Raw genomic sequence first — 8,519 nt, forward strand, 5'->3', positions numbered from 1 at the left:
TCTCCTGCTCCTTTTGAAGTAGCAGTGGAGAAAATGGCTGCTGGAATATGGAAGTACAAGTATCTTAAAGAGATAAACAACTTGAGAGGACAGTTAATTGTAAAAAAAAAAAAAATGGAGACTGTGTGATGACAAAGAAAACACAAGTTCAAAAATATGCATGTTATACTAATAGGGGAGCTGTATCCCCAAAATAAGTACCTTCAACAAACCCAAAATTTGGAAAAATTCAAGAAAACTGAAACCTGGTTGATATTTCAGAGAAATCAGGGTATATATAATCTGCTTTGCTTGCATTCTATTTTATAGAGTGTTTTTAAATGTGGTCTAACTGACAGGAATCTTTCTATAAACCTGGGGGCCGGGGGGGGGGGTGCTGGAGAAATGTTTCAACTGTTAAGAACACTTGCTGCTCTTTCAGAGAACCAGAGTTTGGTTCACAGCACCCATCTCAACAGCTTTTAACTCCAGTTCCAAGGGATCTGATTATTCTTTGGAACTCTGAAGGCCCTGCATACACACGTGCACACACACAAACACATGCACGCAGACATTTAAAATTAAAACTGTGTCAGGACTACAAACAAGACAGCTGCTTGCTATAGACATTTCCTCACAGCTTCTGAGATATTTTTATATTTTTAATTTAGTGTGTGTACTCAACCATGCCCTAGCATGTAAGTGGAAGTCAGAGGACAACTAACAGAAGTCACCAGTCACATATGGAACTGTAGAGTGAAAAATTATAAAGGCCATTTTATGAAATATGTGTAGATTTCTTTGCCCTTAGACCTGGGCAGAAAAATGCAAGTTCTAGAAAGCGGAACTGAATGTAAGATTTTCACTACCCCAGGACACATTCCGGGTGAAGGACATTGCCCCTGAATCAGAGGACACTTGCTGGATTACATTCCTCAAGCCTCAGGCAGCAGGCCCACCTGTGAGTGTGGGCGCCCCCCACCCCAAGCAGGAAGACACATTCCTGACCATAAAAAATACAAGCCATCTAGGTGGGGCTGTGACTGGAGGAAGTGAGAAATATTTTGTAATGACAGTATAGGGGACAGTGACTTGGTAAGACTACATTTTTGAGAAAAATGATTGTACTGAGTAATTTCCATGGCTATTAACCTTTCAGGGGGGGTTTCTCTGGAATGTACCACTATTTTTATGTTTTGTATCCTTGACAACCCCTTACCCCCTCCCCACTACCCTGGTTTGTGGTTTTTCCCTTTAAAACCCTCCTCTGACTGGCTGTAGTCGTCGAACTCCACTCCTGCGTGAGTGTATAGTGAGGCCGCTGGCTGCCAGGTTTCTTCCCTAATAAACCTCTGCTGATTGCATCCAGGTATGGTTTCTTGTGATCTTTGGGTGGTCGTGATTTCCTGAGACTTGAGGAAGGGTCTCCTCAGTATGGGGGTCTTCAGAACCTGGGGATCAAACTCTGGTCACCCAACTTTGCACCAAGTACCATCAAATGTATCTGAAATTAAATATAGCGACGCTCTGTACAATGTTTTAACATTATCTAACCTTTCAAATAGTTCCAAAGGGCTTGGGACTTTGGGCACACCCAAGACATGTTGGTGTGTCCCTATGCCCAATGTCAGCTGGAACCCGAACCATCCTACATTGTTTTTCTTGTTACTTCTCTTCCTTCCTTTCTCTGTCTTTGTTTTTCGGCTGCTGCTGCTGGTAGTGGTGGTGGTGGTGGTGGTGGTGGTGGTGGTAGTGGTGTGTGCGTGCGTGCGTGCATGTGTGTGTGTGTGTGTGTGTGTGTGTGTGTGTGTAGCCCAGGATAACCCATACCCCACTGTGTAGCTAAGGTTACACTAGAACACCTGATCCACTGGCCTCAGCTTCTTGAGAGCTGGAATTATGGGTATGCACTGTAATAATCTGCACCCTTTTGACAAAATAAAATTACAATCTCTGGCATGCTCTACATAGACCCACACACTTTGTAACTCTTTCTTCCCACTATCTCTTTAAAGGACTTATTGTAATTTTTTTTTTTAGCTCATCTTATAGAGACAGAGGAGAAAGTCAGTAGCCTACAGCTCACTCTGGCATGGGCTTTGGGGCTGAAATCATACTGTAAACAGTTAACTGTGACTGCAGTCAAATTAGAAAATAGCCATAAAATCATCTCTATATACTTCGAAATCCACAAAAAAAAAAAAAAAAAAAATCACTAAGGAGTAATAACCTAGCTGGCCGTCAAGCCCCGTTGGGTTTATGACCCTGAAAGCGAATCATATCTGTGGACATATGAAAATGAGAGCATAAATGTGCCTATTTTGCGCTTAACTTCAATACTAAGTCCAAGAGAATATTTTCAGTCTAGAAAAGAAATATTTATAAATTCCTAGAAAAAAATATATAAGCTCTCAGTTTTGAAGAGGAAACGCTAAACATAGTGTTAGAAATGGCTACCGAATGGTCTCTGAGGTCAAAACGAGAAACCTCAAGTAAATTAGCCAATGCCACCAAAGGCCAAAGTCTTAATCCCGATCCTCCCTATGCAAACAGAACCTTTCCTGGGAGCAGGTTTCATGCCTCTGCACCTCCGGCCAGCTAGTTCCACCATCTAGGAATCCTGAGGGCGGCTCTTGCTAAGCCCCACACTTCTGTCTCTCACCAATCTATGTCATTTTCCCAGCATCCCTTTCGTTGAGCCCCTGATTCTTAAGGTGGTCCTCAGCACCACAACTGTCCCATCACTGCTGTGACTCCAGCTCTGGCTAGCACTCCTTCAGGCAGCCTTTCCACCCTTCCATGACAGGAAACTGCATGTCCTGCAGCTCAAGACAGAAAGGCGCAAACACCTCCGTGCTAATGTGTCTGTTACGTATTCATTTCTCCATATTAAAATCTTTCCTCTTTTTCTTGTGTGGTTGGTTACTCATTGGTTTACTGACTTGGAGTTGGTGCTCAGTCCACACCAGAAAGTTATGTTTTGAATTTGCTAACGTACAGAACAACGTTTATGCTAACCATTTATGTGTTGCTTACTCTGCTTTATAACCAGGCCCTGTCAAAGTTTTAATCGCCGCATGAACCCTATTATCCGGCACCACAGTTGTCATCTGTTTATGAACAAGGAAACTGTGCCACAAAATAAGTTACCAAATCCCATAACTCCATAAGAGCTCAAGCCACAGCTCAAAACCAGGTACTTCAGCCGATAAGGGGAAACTGGGGTCCCCTGTTAGAATTCTCATTCTCATTAATAAAACTTTTAAGAATGGATTCAAATGAAAGCACAGGCTGGGCAGTGGTGGCGCTTGCCTTTAGTCCCAGCACTTGGAAGGCACAGGCAGGCAGATTTCTGAGTTCGAGGCCAGCCTGGTCTACAGAGTGAGTGAGTTCCAGGACAGCCAGGGCTACACAGAGAAACCCTGTCTCGAAAAACAAACAAACAAACAAAAACAAAACAAAAAAAATGGAAGCACAGGTCAACATTACTACAATTTAACAGAAAAACCATAGGCAGACAAGCTGTAAAACCTCAGGGCTGCTCTGAGATGGAGGATGCAGGAAAAAGAGGAAAAGCCCTGGTATATATCTAACATGGAGGCCAAACACAAGGCTAAGAAAGAGCCACGTGGGAGGGAGGGAGGCATCAAAGAAAGACTAAGGAATTCTAAAATGTTAAGGGAAAAGCCCAAAGTAGCATGCTTAGGAAAGAATTGGAAAAAGAGAGAAGTTATCCTTTTATGAATAACTTTGAACAAAACAGGCAGACATAAAGACCCTACAGGACTGTGCAAGCTTCTGCTCCTGGGCTGAGAATTCTGGGGAGAAAAGCACAGCATGCCGTTAAAGAACTAATTATCCCAACTGTCTCTTTAGCAATGGCTTAAGGTTGAGCCCACCTTTCCAGGCCTAGTGTCTTAGCCAAAATGACTGAACCAGCCCAGCTGCAGTTAGGTCTCCTCCCAGGCCAGAGATTCTGTTCTCTGGACCAGGAGTTTGCTTCTACTCTAACACAGTTGCCTCTGCTGGTCTCTTTATTCTAGCACAGCATGCTTCTGAAGGATAATAATGCACTCCTCTCACCAGTGCCTCTGAGGAAAGGGTTGATCTGCTTTAGCATAAGTAACCGCCTTTCTGTGCTGATTTTCTCTGATGTATTTGTTGTAATGGTGGCCTTACTGAGGTGTCAGTTTCACAATTTGAAGTCCACCCTTCAAAGTTCACAATTCAGTGGCTCAAAGCTTACTCACACGTGGGAAGTATCACTACAGTCATTTTTTAGGACATGCTCAGTTCCCTAAAACAAAGCCTTGCACCCTCGACAGCCAATAATGTTTTTCCATTCCTTTGTTCCCACTTTTAGCTCTTAAAGGTAAGGCTTCTATGAATAATTGCATGTTGTAACATCATGAATTATTTTGAAGAAGAGACAGCAAGTTACCCATCCTTCCTCATGGCCTGATAGAAAATTTGATAGAGACAACAATTTAAGCAAACAACACAGATAAAGACCACAAGGGGACATCCAGCTTCTCCTAATATAGAATTTCTATAATCAAAAAATTGTTTCAAGAGCTGGAGAATTGGCTTAGAAGTTAAAAACTCTTCCAGAGGTTCTGAGTTCAATTCCCAGTAACCACATGGTGGCTCATAACCATCTGTAATGGCATTCAATACCCTCTTCTTGTGTGTCTGAAGACAGCTACAGTGTACTCATACACACACACACACACACACACACACACACAAAAAAAATAATAATTCTTAAAATTTTTTTTGTATTTTTGTTGTTGTTTTCTTTTGTTTGTTTGTTTGTTTTGTTTTTTTCGAGACAGGGTTTCTCTGTGTAGCCCTGGCTGTCCTAGAACTCACTCTGTAGACCAGGCTGGCCTCGAACTCAGAAATCCACCTGCCTCTGCCTCCCTTGTGCTGGGATTAAAGGTGTGCGCCACCACTGCCCGGCTAAAAAATGTTTTAAAATTACATTTATTTACTGTATGTGTGTATCCTCATGGGCATGAGGAAGTCAGAGGACAATTTGTAGGAATAGAGTCTCTTCTTCTACATGAACTCTGATTGTCAGGCTTAGCAGTAGGCATCCTTACCTACTGAGCCACCTCACCAGCCCAATATTTTTATAAGGTCTTCATTTCATCTGACAAAGCTTCAAGTGTGGAAACATTTCACTAATAATCACCAATATAATATTAATTAAATATTCTGCAAGAATATTATTTCTCTGGTTGGGTTTCCCATTATTTCCACTTTTAAAAGTAAAAACTTTTAATTTGCATGTGAAAATGTAATATGCTTAGAATAGAAATATGTCTTGGTTCCTAAGAAGACCTTGGAGGGGAGCATCCATTAGAGACCATTTATCATAGTGTTCCTTGTAGGAGGAGCTAAGGTGGGAGAAGTAAGGAGAAGAAGAAGAAAAGGAAGAGGAGGAACTAGGTGAGGGAGAGACAAGGGAGAGAGAGAGAAAGAAAGAAAGAAAGAAAGAGAGAGAGAGAGAGAGAGAGAGAGAGAGAGAGAGAGAGAGACATGGAGTTGGATGTTCATGTGTCTCCAGCAGTCAAAGGTAGTTGGTATATCTAGGTTGGGTATTGGGTTACACTTCTGTAGAGTGGGCATCTTGTTATTGATTATTACCAAATATATAAGCCTTTGGATAATCTAAGCATTAGAGTCTCATTTGTTGTTGATTGGCAGAGCCATCTCCCATGCTAGCATCTAGTGGATGACAGGGCTGGTGTTTCTGGCTGGCCGTTTCTAGCTGCGGCGTGCATGGCCATGGAACATGGCAGCTGAGCTAGGCAGAGCCCCCGAAGCTTAGATAGTTGGACTGACCAGTGGCTGTTTTAAATAATTACTTCAATAGTTCCTGATAAGGGTGATGATGCTGTTGATCAATGCAAGTGAACCACATAGCTACTCAGATCTGCCATGCTGTGTCTAATAGGGTCAAAGTGGACAGGACATAGAGTAAACAATGAAAGTTCTTTAGGAGACAAAATAGAATAAAGTCTCTGAAGAAGAAGATATCAAAAAATATTGCTGAGCCGGGCGGTGGTGGCACACGCCTTTAATCCCAGCACTTGGGAGGCAGAAGCAGGCGGATTTCTGAGTTTGAGGCCAGCCTGGTCTACAGAGTGAGTTCCAGGACAGCCAGGGCTACACAGAGAAACCCTGTCTCAAAAAACCAAATATATATATATATATATATATTGCTGCCCTAAGAAATATAATCTATTTTTTTCCCCTACTGAGTCCTGAGTACTCACTTTCTAAGTACCAGTCTGTGTTAGGTTGTGATCAATAATGCAATAAGCAAATCAGGGTCAGACCATCATAAAACCTAAATTCTAATAGGTTTTCTGTACAACATAAACAAACTGGTATAACGGCCAACCCTGTAGTTTTGCTGAGGGAAGATTAACTAAGCTATTTTTTATGTTACAGTGAGATTTCATTGGAGCTGAAGAAATCAGTCATGAGTGTCCAAATGGAGAGTGTGGTAAAGCATTGTACTGGCTAGTTTAGTGTGTTATAGCCATAATTATTTTGAAAGAGGGAAACTCAACTGAAAAAATGTCCAGAGATTAGCCTGTGGGCAAGCCTGTGGAACATTTGTTTGATTGAAGATTGATGTGGGAGGACCCAGCTCACTGTGTGTAGTACCACCTACCCTTGGGCTGGCTGGTGGTCCTGGGTGCTATAAGAAAGCAGACTGAGCAAGCCATGGGAGCAAGCCAGTTAAGAAGCAGTCATCCGTGGATTCTGCATCAGTTTCCACGTCCAGGTTCCCAAGCCTTGAGTTACTGCCCTGATTTTCCTGGATAATAAATGGTAAGTAAGATGAAATAAACCGTTTCCTCCCCAAGTTTGTTTTAGTCATGGTGTTTTATCATAACAGGAACCTTAACTAAGACAAGCATTGACCTGAGTCCTTAGCATTCATGAAGCCTTGGGTTTGATCCTTAGCACCACCTAAACCAGAAATTTAAGGATATCTTTAGTGACTTAGCGAGTCTGAGCCCAGCCTGGGCTACATGAGCTCTATCTCAAAAAATAAAACATAAAATAAATTTTAAAAATTAAATGTATAGAGAACATTTTTTTCTTCTTTTTCTTTTTTTTAAAGATTTATTTATCTTATGTATGTGAGTACACTGTTGCCGTCTTCAGATACACCAGAAGAGGGCATCAGATCTCCATTACAGATGGTTGTGAGCCACCATGTGGTTGCTGAGATTTGAACTCAGGGACCTCTGGAAGAGCAGTCAGTGCTCTTAGCAGCTGAGCCATCTCTCCAGCCCGAGAACATTTTTTCAAGTGACTTGGATGAGACCTCCGCAAACCAAGCTTGCATGCCTGTTTCCTCTGTGAGAGTAATTGAAAGGTGAGGTTTTAAAAGACTGGAGGACTGAAAATAATTAACAAGCCATTTTTTATTTAATTTACATGCCAATCAGAGCTTCCCCTCCCTCTTCTCCCAGTCCTTCCCTCTCCACGCCCACCCCCCCCATCCACCCCTTTTCCCCTTCTCCTTAGGAAAGGGGAGGCCTCCCATGGAGATCATCCTGCCTCAGCATGTTAAGTTGCAGTAAGACTAGGTGTATATCCTCTATTGAGGCCTGACAAAGCAGCTCACTAACAGGACATTTTTCACATGTGCAGAATCTGCTTTTTAAACCTTTATAATCCATGGCTGTTACAGTGATTGTGTTTATTTCTTCCCTTTCCATGTACCGAGAGCTTCAGTGTGTACCTTTGAAATAATTCTTTGCTTGCAAGTGAAATTTTGACATTTCATTTCACCAAATTACAGGTCCATATTTTCATCTTATCTTCCTTTTCTCATCCACAAACATGCTTTTTTTTTTTTTTTTTTTTTGCAGAACGTTGTATTTCTTCTTCTTGATCCAAAAGTTTTAGCTAGAAGTATCTTTGAGACCATAATTGTCAGGTTTGTGCAGGATGCAAGGAACTCTGTCGGTGTATGCCACATCACCAATTTAGTGAGCGTGAGGTGTGACTAAAAATGTCACTCATGACAAGAGCTAGACAGGATTGCCGTGATCTACATCTGATATGCATCTCACTTGCAAATGTCTTTTTCTCTGAAGCATGTGGTCAAGCCGGCAAGCATTAGGACACGACAGTCCCTGAAGTATTTAAGATCCAGGCAGAAATGCATAAGATTACAACAGTTCACACAGTAAGCTATGAGAATACAAGCAGCTGCACAGAAGAGTGAAGTTACAATTAGAGAGAAAAAAACTTACCTCAGTGGGCCTCTAACCAATGGCTTCTATTCTAGTATTGCTGCTGCTGATGCAATGGTTCTCAACCTGTGGGTCCCTGCCCCTTTAGGGTTTGAGTGACCCTTTGGTGGGGGAGGGTTGCCTATCAGATATCCTGCATATCAGATATTTACATTATGATTCATAACAGTAGCAAAATTACAGTTATGAAGTAGGAACAAAAATAATTTTAAGGTTGTAGGGTCACCAGAGCATGGAGGAACAGTATCAAAG

Source organism: Arvicanthis niloticus, chromosome 2 (assembly GCF_011762505.2).
Source record: "Arvicanthis niloticus isolate mArvNil1 chromosome 2, mArvNil1.pat.X, whole genome shotgun sequence".
In the NCBI taxonomy this organism is placed as follows: domain Eukaryota; kingdom Metazoa; phylum Chordata; class Mammalia; order Rodentia; family Muridae; genus Arvicanthis; species Arvicanthis niloticus.